Source organism: Anoplophora glabripennis, unplaced genomic scaffold (assembly GCF_000390285.2).
Source record: "Anoplophora glabripennis isolate ALB-LARVAE unplaced genomic scaffold, Agla_2.0 scaffold1944, whole genome shotgun sequence".
NCBI lineage: Eukaryota > Metazoa > Arthropoda > Insecta > Coleoptera > Cerambycidae > Anoplophora > Anoplophora glabripennis.
Window position 1 is genome coordinate 11,611 of NW_019418035.1, and position 10,846 is coordinate 22,456.

General features: G+C 30.3%; 1 non-coding gene across 1 annotated transcript; it reads right to left on the reverse strand.

Moving 5' to 3' along the window:
- Nucleotides 1-753: 753 nt before the first annotated feature.
- Nucleotides 754-825, reverse strand: Trnad-guc. The gene has a single exon. It is a non-coding gene; the product is annotated as a tRNA-Asp (tRNA).
- Nucleotides 826-10,846: the final 10,021 nt, after the last annotated feature.

Genomic DNA, 10,846 nt, shown 5'->3' on the forward strand with positions numbered 1-10,846 from the left:
AAAACCTATAATAGGTAATGCACTCCCACTTATCGATTTTGAACTTAAGAATACAAAGTTGGTGAACTGTTATTTTTGTGTTTTTTTTTTGCTAAAATAAATATGGAACTGTAGAACGAAGGGCTTTATTTAGAGCACTCCGTTTATCTTCAGAAATATTTACGATCGAGTTTATGAAACTTATGCTTATATTATTAATTTACATTTTTTCTTCATTTTACGCCTATTATTTATTTCCACATCGGTATCAGATTTATATTTGAATTTATCATTTATCATTTTTTTTTTCGTTATGAATTTTCGTGAATACTAATTGTAAGAAACAACAATAAACCGTAACTATTTTACTAATAATAAGTGTATTCGGATCTATGAAACATATTGTTTAAAGTGACATTTCCTATATTTTGTTTCAGCTGGCGTCTTGTTTTAAAAATATCATAAATGTATAGCGATCTTTTTATGTAGTATCTTCTTTCAGTATATCATGTATCTTTTTATTACATACTGCAATTTTATTTATTCTGGTATCTAGTTTCTTTCGACATAGATACGGCATCATTTATTAATTTCTTAAATAGCAACCACCATTTTCATAGCACCTTTTAAAACAGTATATTTCTTCGTATAGAGTAAGGATAAATGTAAAAAAAATGTTGGCTTTTCTTTCTTTTTTTAACTTTTTTAATAGTTTTTAGTCGAAGTTAAGTAATTTTTGAATAAAATATATGATATATTATAAAAAAAAAAATCCTCCCCGGCGGGGAATCGAACCCCGGTCTCCCGCGTGACAGGCGGGGATACTGACCACTATACTACCGAGGACATGTGTGGGAACATTCCTACGTTCGTATATAAACATAATATTCTTTTGAAATTATAATTATGACGTTCCCCTAAATAATCGTTACAAGTTCATCATTAGACACTTATCATTTATTTTTTTACCGATTATCTTGTTCTGTGGAATGAAATATTTCATAATATTACACTTTGTTACTGCATTTAGAAGTTAAGTCTTGAATAAGTTCGAATTATATTAAAAATAAGATATGCCTGAAAAATTTGGAATATTTAAGAAGTACCCGTTCTACGAAGAACTGCATTTATATTGTTACCGCAATATAACCACTCTTATAACGAAACTCGAAACTCTCTAAAGTGAAGTATAACCACTCTTATAACGAAACTCGAAACTCTCTAAAGTATTTGAGTATTAAAAAAGCAGTAAATCTCAGTCAAGCACAGATAGAATTTAAATTATATTGCAAAAGTTTGCTTTGCGAGAAAATATAAAACAATGAAGTAAATTGTCTAAAACATTAAGCACAGTAAAAAAACCGTTTTAATTAAATTTATTTAAATTTAGTTAGTTTCATTGCATTATAGACACTCAACAACGTATATTTGCAACCACTCTTTTAGAGGTATGCCATTGACATTTTCCTTGAGAACCTTTTTTGCCATAATTTTGCCGAAAATGTATACAATCTTTGTATACAATCCCATTTGTTTTCGAATAATTTAAATTTGCCCCTTTCGATTTGTCGTTTTTCATGAGTTACCTATACAGGGTCGGAAAGTCCCCATGGTTCATCGGCCTTTACGTGAGAACGATAAAGTAAGTCATAGAAATCCGTGCAACAGAGAAGGATGGCTATAATGAAGGCGTCTCATAGTCACCGCCCGTTTCACCCTTCCACAAATAAGATCCACTTCCACTTGTAATTCAGCGACCGGTGGTCTTTTTGTTTTCGTCGTTTGCCTTTTCTGTAATGGATGTCACTACTTATACAATTCCCACTTCGTATTCCGATATGTTAATACAATCCGTTAACAGAGGGCAGCACAATTTGTCTAAGGTGAGGCGCAGCCCTAGAAAGAGTGATGCCAATCTACAGATTTTTTTGGAATTGAGGAAATAGGGTATTTTTGCTTTATTTCTTGGGATTTTTAAGTCATTTTAAAAAGTATACTTAAATAACAACTAAATGAACANGCAGCAGTATGAGGCTGTTGTATTTGTAGAGACGTTCATATGGACGTTCTTTATTTTCACATTGTTAAGCCTTGCTCTTTTCGGAAACACCAATTTCAGATTTTGCAAAAGTTCTCTAAACTGTTCTAATACTGCTTATTTTGTCTATTATATCCATTTATTTCTACAGGGCCAACCAAACTTATGTATTTACTTAAATAGAATGAAATTACAATAAATGTCAAACTGTTGACCTTCAGCAATGATGCAAATGAGAAACTCTTCTAGACTATTTGGTCGACTTTGATAAACATTAGTCTTCAAGTATCCCTATAAAAAGAAGTCTAGTGGAGTCCGATCTGGAGATATGGTGGTCATTCGATTGATCCTCTCCTGCCTATCCACCTACCACGCAAAACGTTGTAAGTTCGTACATCAACAGTCTAGTGTGAAGGAGCCCCATCTTGCTGGAACCACAAATTATTTCTATTTGGAAATAGATTATTCAGTTGTGGCAACAGATAACCCTGCAGAAATTCTAGATATCGAAGACCAGTTAAGTTCTCTTCAAAAAAAGTATGACCCTATAATCTAGGTGTTTATAATTCCGGCCCAAACGTCCATTCAATGTGGGTTTTCACTTGCCCAGTATCAATACGTCTGGCGGTTTACGTGGCCGTTGAGCATAAGAATAGTTTCATCTGAAAGTACCTTTTTTTATGAAGCTCCGATCTCTGTTAGATCGTTCCATAATGGTTTGGCAGAATTCGATTCTTCTATCAAAGTCATCTTCTAACAGCACTTGGATCAGATGTATTTTGTACGGATGCCACTTTTTCTTTTTTAATACTCCAACAACTGTGGAGGAGTATAAACGTTACCACCGAACGGTATCAATTGTTATTATCCAGTGCGATTTGTCTCGAGCTAGTATGACAATTTTCTTGAAACGCAAGTACTACGTCAATTTTTGGCCTCAGGAATTGATTTATATAATCATGATTAAAATATGGATTCGTTCGATTTCTGTAAGCTTTTTACTAAATTATACCGATTTAAATATTTTATGAGTATGTCACTCCTGTCAAATTCAACCAAACAAATAATTGTAAATGTGACAGGAAAGTGATTTAGAATGTAGTACTTTTATCAGTCAATGTATTTTTTTTTCCGAATCAATAAAAATAGTAGAAAACACTACGATGTTTCATTTCCAGTAGCGGTCTTTAACGTTACTTCAATGAATGAACATTTGTTGTAATTTTGTCCTACTTAAATAAATACATAATTTTAGTTGACCCTGTAGAAATAAATATTCAAATAATTATAGTGTTGGATAGACGATTAGGAGACCTTTCAAACGAGATGTCTCACGACCCCTTTTTGTATTTAAAGAAATCTTGTGACGTAGCGGCTCTCAAACATATATCACAAGATGGTCTTTCAAAATTTAAAATTGACGTGTTTTAGGATTATTTCCAGTCGTCCATTTTTTAAATAATGAATGTACCTATTCCATATGGCTGAAATGTATACTCATTATACCTACCTTCGAACAAATATATTATGGATTTACCTAGTACAAGTTTCCAGTATAAAAATAAATAAAATATTCATTCAATTCAACTATTTGCTCCGTTGGGCATCAATAGATTTAAATTATGTGATAAAAATACTGTCTGCTATTAAATTGAGAGAAAAAAAACTTGTGCTTCTTCTCAAAAACTAAGTAGACGCATAAAGGTTACCCTTCGCATTTTTCTGTAAAACATAAAATACCTCGCCGGATTCGAAATAATCCGCATAAAAATTCATGGATTTCAATACATTTGAAATTCTATTTTATTTAGAATTCAAATATATTTTTTTGTGGTTTGCTTACTTTGAATCTTTGTAAAATTTTTACGACGTAGTAAAATTTGTAATTCAATTCTTTCCCTGTAAACTTTCTAATTATGTTTTGAATTACTGCAAATCAGTGCATTATTTACTTACTTTTTTATTAATTTGATCAATGGGTCATTTAATGGATAAATATAAGCGTATCCTAGCAACATATAAACAAGACTTTGGTAATGTTGCCAGGCGTACTTACGGATTTCTTTTGTACACTTTTTTATCAATATCTGTTTTTTGCGTTACTGTATTTACTTCAATGTATGATGTATGTATTGATAAAAANTTAATTTGAATAATGGGTCATTTCATGATAAATATTTTGACAATCATTTTCAATTTTTAAGAATGTCATTCCCCGGAATGTCTATAATTTTACCTGTTTACGAAAATTTCAACTAGTAGAGTTCTTTTATATGTATCCTCTTGTACATTTTAAAATTGATTAAAGTAAATTGATTTTAAAATTGATTAAGACAGAAAAATTGAAGTATATTTTTAATTTATTATCGTAATAACAAATCTTAACAAATTTTAAAATTGTTTACTTGTTTAATTAATTAAAATTACAAATAATTATATCTAAAAACCTTAACTGAGGCAGATAAGAAGGGCACAGCTCTATATACAACCGTTGAGTGAGAATCTCGCTCAACAATATAACTACATATTATATTCACCAAATTTCACAAACATATTTCAACAAACAATAAAGTTGTAAATTTTTTATTTTATTTTTCAAATATTTCGGTAAGTCAAGTAATGTGTCAAATAAGCAATGCATAATTAAAGAACATACTCTATACTTTCTAACCGACATATTTTTATAAATCATTTAGTTGCATTTTTAAAATACTTTAGTTCTCCTTACAGAGATAAAAATTGTATGGGGGAAAACCCTTGACATTCTAGAATCTTAATTTAGATCTATTTCTGTAAGTAAAATTAAGCTTTTCTTGATTATTAAGAACGATCTCTAAGGAATACCGCCTTTAATAACGGCATTTCGAGATTCTAATAGTCCAGAAGGGAATAATTTTAAGGGGACCGCTTTCACTTAGTTACACTTTTTGTACGTTTAGTCTACGATGTAAATTAAAACTCCTCTACTAAATAATTTTCTCATTAAGCTTTATCATAATTTCAATTTAAATTTCATGTAAGTAATGTAATGTAGTGTATGATCCATCGTATGATGGAAAAGTGTATTTCACTCCTTACTTTTATGTCATCCATTGGAATTCTGCCTCGTTCTATATTTATTTTTCTGATTTTGCATCATGTTACTTGAATTATTTTCGTCCCATTTTGAAGTGAAAGTGATAATATTGACAGTACGGATAGAAGGCCTCTTAACCTTCACACCGATGCACAGAAGATAAAACAACCAGAATTATAAGTTGGCGTGTGGGGGTATTCGCGCAGATCGGTGCACGCACCCCCCACTTTTGGTATAGGAACAAAGTGGCGTAGTTGCAAAAGCATTTTAGCCATTTTATGAACCTCTTTGTCGTTTGTTATCCCGCGCGTTGAGCATTGGCGTCGTTTTACGTGATTTATTGTGTTGTGTAAATAAATGATTGTTCGAGTGTATTATTCTATAAGGTACTGTAAAATTAAGGACAAATTAAGTATTAGAAAATAAAAGACAATATAAAAACTATGAATTGTGATGTTGAAAGGAAATATGGCGTTTCCTGATTTTGATTTACTTTTTTAAATGTTAGTTTACAACAATCTAAAACTCAAAATAAATTTAGTTTTTTTTNAATTTTTAAGAATGTCATTCCCCGGAATGTCTATAATTTTACCTGTTTACGAAAATTTCAACTAGTAGAGTTCTTTTATATGTATCCTCTTGTACATTTTAAAATTGATTAAAGTAAATTGATTTTAAAATTGATTAAGACAGAAAAATTGAAGTATATTTTTAATTTATTATCGTAATAACAAATCTTAACAAATTTTAAAATTGTTTACTTGTTTAATTAATTAAAATTACAAATAATTATATCTAAAAACCTTAACTGAGGCAGATAAGAAGGGCACAGCTCTATATACAACCGTTGAGTGAGAATCTCGCTCAACAATATAACTACATATTATATTCACCAAATTTCACAAACATATTTCAACAAACAATAAAGTTGTAAATTTTTTATTTTATTTTTCAAATATTTCGGTAAGTCAAGTAATGTGTCAAATAAGCAATGCATAATTAAAGAACATACTCTATACTTTCTAACCGACATATTTTTATAAATCATTTAGTTGCATTTTTAAAATACTTTAGTTCTCCTTACAGAGATAAAAATTGTATGGGGGAAAACCCTTGACATTCTAGAATCTTAATTTAGATCTATTTCTGTAAGTAAAATTAAGCTTTTCTTGATTATTAAGAACGATCTCTAAGGAATACCGCCTTTAATAACGGCGTTTCGAGATTCTAATAGTCCAGAAGGGAATAATTTTAAGGGGAACACTTTCACTTAGTTACACTTTTTGTACGTTTAGTCTACGATATAAATTAAAACTCCTCTACTAAATAATTTTCTCATTAGGCTTTATCATAATTTCAATTTAAATTTCATGTAAGTAATGTAATGTAGTTTATGATCCATCGTATGATGGAAAAGTGTATTTCACCCCTTACTTTTATGTCATCCATTGGAATTCTGCCTTGTTTTAGTTCTATATTTATTTCTCTGATCATGTTACTTGAATTATTTTCGTCCCATTTTGAAGTGAAAGTGATATTGACAGTACGGATATAAGGCCCCTTAACCTTCACACCGATGTTTACTCTTTTTTTAGTTGTATATGGGGTGATCTCAAGTGATTTTCATTTTCTAGCACGTTATTTTATTTGGCCCATTTCTTTTTCATATTTTGATGGATATATAAATTATGCATCAACCTTAACTATGTCTTCAACTGATTTGTTGTTATATGGAAGTTTTTTGGTAGAACCATCTAGTACACAAATTGCTTGGATTCCAAAAAATACTCCATTATAAAATAAATAACTAATTGCACATCGTCACAAAAAAATGGGCTTCTCTGTGGACACTAGACCAGTGTATCCTATAATGTTTTAACCCATGAATCCTATTCTAAGGTGACAAATCTCTGATCAGTTCGAGTATTTACCCCAACATCAATACACTCCCCTAGATAGCAGTTTCCGAGATTTCCAAGTGACTTAAGTCAGCGATTGGAAAACATTGGAATTCATGATTCATTGCTCCATAAACCCGTAATCCTGCAGCTTCATAACCCCATGACTTTATAACAGCGTAACATGAATCTCATATCCGAAACTACATAATCCCGTAACCGGGGTTTGTCTGTCTAAAAAAACGTAATAGTAGTTCCTCGACTGTACAACAATCATGTACAATGATCGTGAATTTTTTAGATAAAATAATAGGTTACGTCGTTGTGGTGTTATGTAATTATTGTGTTATGAGGTTATGGATTAACAAAATTCCCTAAAGACAGAAAATGAGTTAAGTGGATTACATATTACAATTGTTTACAAACATTGAACTTTAATTTGCTAAATGTGTTTCTTTTTTCAATAGAAAATAACTATTTTTTACATTTTTACTTACAAAATAATCATACTTCTTTAAAATATTTTGAAGTTCTCTCCTATTCTATATTAAAAAAGGATTTTTTGATTGAGCGGTTGTCATTTTAAAAATATAGGCTATTTTGTAATCCACTTTCATTCAGAGATAATGAAAATATTGTTAATAAAACTCAAAAATGTTTCAGTGCTTTATTATTATTTTTTTTTCAATATTTAAATATAACTTAATTTATCTTACAATGCTAACATAAAAACAAAGATTTTTACTTAACTATTAATAATTTATTATATCAATCAAATTTATAATAGATATTCAAAATTACCATCTTCGTTTTCCAAACATAAATTTACCTTTCATGCACTCAAAAATGGGTTTAAGTTGAATCCTAGTTATGTTTATTACATGTTCAATTGCTGCTTCCAGTTCTTCAAGTGTGTGAAGAGGATGTTTAAACCCCTAGTAATCAATCTATCACCATAAAATTCGTGAAGATACCTTCCTGAAGATAGTTTCTGCTGTAGTATGTGCTGTAGCTCCTACTACCCATGCTGCAGTTTATCGTCATGTATTAATTCCCGGGCTTGTTGTAAAATGTTACGGTATCGTTCTCCATTTATTACTTCTCGGGAAAAAAATTTTACCTACTGAACGTCTTCTCGAAACTGCTACTGATACCTATCTTCTGAAGATGTAACGTTTTTCAATAAAATATTGGAGATTTTCTGGAGCCCAAGTTCTATAATTCTGACTGTTTACATAATCAGATACCTAAATGTACCTATGCCTCATCGGATTAAATGGTTTAGGTCTAAGAAATGATCGTTCTTGTAAATACACAAATTACCCAGCGTAAGGCTCTGAGATTTTATATGTTGATAAAAAAAATACATGCTAAAGAAATAGTANTACAACAATCATGTACAATGATCGTGAATTTTTTAGATAAAATAATAGGTTACGTCGTTGTGGTGTTATGTAATTATTGTGTTATGAGGTTATGGTAGGGTGAGATCAGTTCCAATGTTTTTTCAATTACTGACTACTGAAGTCGATTTGATGCCTCGAAAACCGCTTTCTGCAGAGTATCTTCATGTTATGGTCAAAACACGAACTGATCTAGCAACTGTGACTTTAGATTCGAATTCGGCGAGTTAAAATACTATGGGAATACCGGTGTAGTTCATGGCTCAGACCATCTTTTTTATGACAGTCTGTTATTATTTTCTTTTGCTGTAGTGTCCAATTAAGTAAACTATTCTTAGGTTTTAGATTCTTTAAAGACAGTAAGTGCAGAAATAACAGTGAGAAATATAATACAGTTCCTTTATAAATGTCCGAGTCCCGCGTGATCGCGACTGTTAGGCAACCAAACTTACAATTGAGTCAGTGATTAACAAAATTCCTTAAAGACAGAAAATAAGTTAAGTGGATTACATATATTATTACAATTATTTACAAACATTGAACTTTAATTTGCTAAATGTGTTTCTTTTTTCAATAGAAAATAACTATTTTTTTACATTTTTACTTACAAAATAATCATACTTCTTCAAAATATTTTGAATTTCTATCCCATTCTATATTAAAAAAGGATTTTTTGATTGAGAGGTTCTCATTTTAAAAATGTAGGCTATTTTGTAATTCACTTTCATTCAGAGACAATGAAAATATTGTTAATAAAACTCAAAAATGTTTCAGTGCTTTATTATTTATTTTTTTTTTTTTTCAATATTTAAATATAACTTAATTTATCTTACAATGCTAACATAAAAACAATAATAAACAATAATTTATTATATCAATCAAAATAATAGATATTCAAAATCACCATCTTCGTTTTCCAAACATAAATTTACCTTTCATGCACTCAAAAATGCGTTTAAGTTGAATCCGAGTTATATTTATTACATGTTCAATTGCTGCTTCCAGTTCTTCAAGTGTGTGAAGAGGATGTTTAAACCCCTAGTAATCAATCTATCACCATAAAATTCGTGAAGATACCTTCCTGAAGATAGTTTCTGCTGTAGTATGTGCTATAGCTCCTACTACCCATGCTGCAGTTTATCGTCATGTATTAATTCCCGGGCTTGTTGTAAAATGTTACGGTATCGTTCTCCATTTATTACTTCTCGGGAAAAAAATTTTACCTACTGAACGTCTTCTCGAAACTGCTACTGATACTTATCTTCTGAAGATGTAACGTTTTTCAATAAAATATTGGAGATTTTCTGGAGCCCAAGTTCTATAATTCTGACTGTTTACATAATCAGATACCTAAATGTACCTATGCCTCATCGGATTAAATGGTTAGGTCTAAGAAATGATCGTTCTTGTAAATACACAAAATACCCAGCGTAAGGCTCCGAGATTTTATATGTTGATAAAAAAAATACATTCTAAAGAAAATGTAATAAATTTTTTTCAAAATTATTTAACTTTATATTAAAAAATTTACATAATTCAAACTTTATTAAGTTTATCGCGGTACCTGTTTGAGTAGATAACTGCGAAACAGGTTCCTTAGGACTTCACACCATTTGTTGTCGAATATATTCAACATTTTCTGTTAAAACAGTGGCCTGTCGACTTGCCCTTACAAATACAATATTTCTCCTCATATCTTTTAATAAGGATTAATTTGTGATTTTTAAACACATCAACCAAGCAAATCAAATTTTTACTCGAAAAAAGTCCTATCCTCGAGATTATTGTAAAATTGTCTGAAGGAATATAATACAAGACATCTCTCGTCTCGTGAGTCAAAAAATTTTATTAGCTAACTTTTCTATTTAAACAAATAAGTGAGGAAAACAGTTTTTTCACTTTGCAGGGAAAACCATCAATTTTAGCGAAAAGTGACTTACAGACACCTTATAGGGAGTAACATTATCTACAAAATGAGACTTGTTAAATTAAAATCGGTTAATAAACAAAAAAGTTTTTGCAAAAAAACAAGAAAAGTGCCCATTTCTTAATTTGTTTATAACTATCGCATTTATTGTTAAAATTTTATAAAACCTATGACAAGTTGAGGGTTTTGTCATACTTTAAAAGTGTGCCAAAAGTGGGCGCTGTAGGTGCAATAGTTTTCGCACAATTCTATTTGTTTATAGCGGAGGCTCCAAAAGTTATGAACTTTAAGCCTCTGTACAGGCGTTAATTTTCAACCAAACATGATTCTGAAAGCGTCATTGTAATCTTAAAGACGTAATTAAGCGACCTATTAAAAAATATCACCGTTTTTTTGACATTAACATTCTCAAATTGTGCATTAAAAAACCGTGCGTTTTTCGCTTATAAACAATTTGAATAACATTGTTGCTATTTATGCTATCTCACCGAAAATAGATGCAATGGATAGCTGGCAAAAAAATAC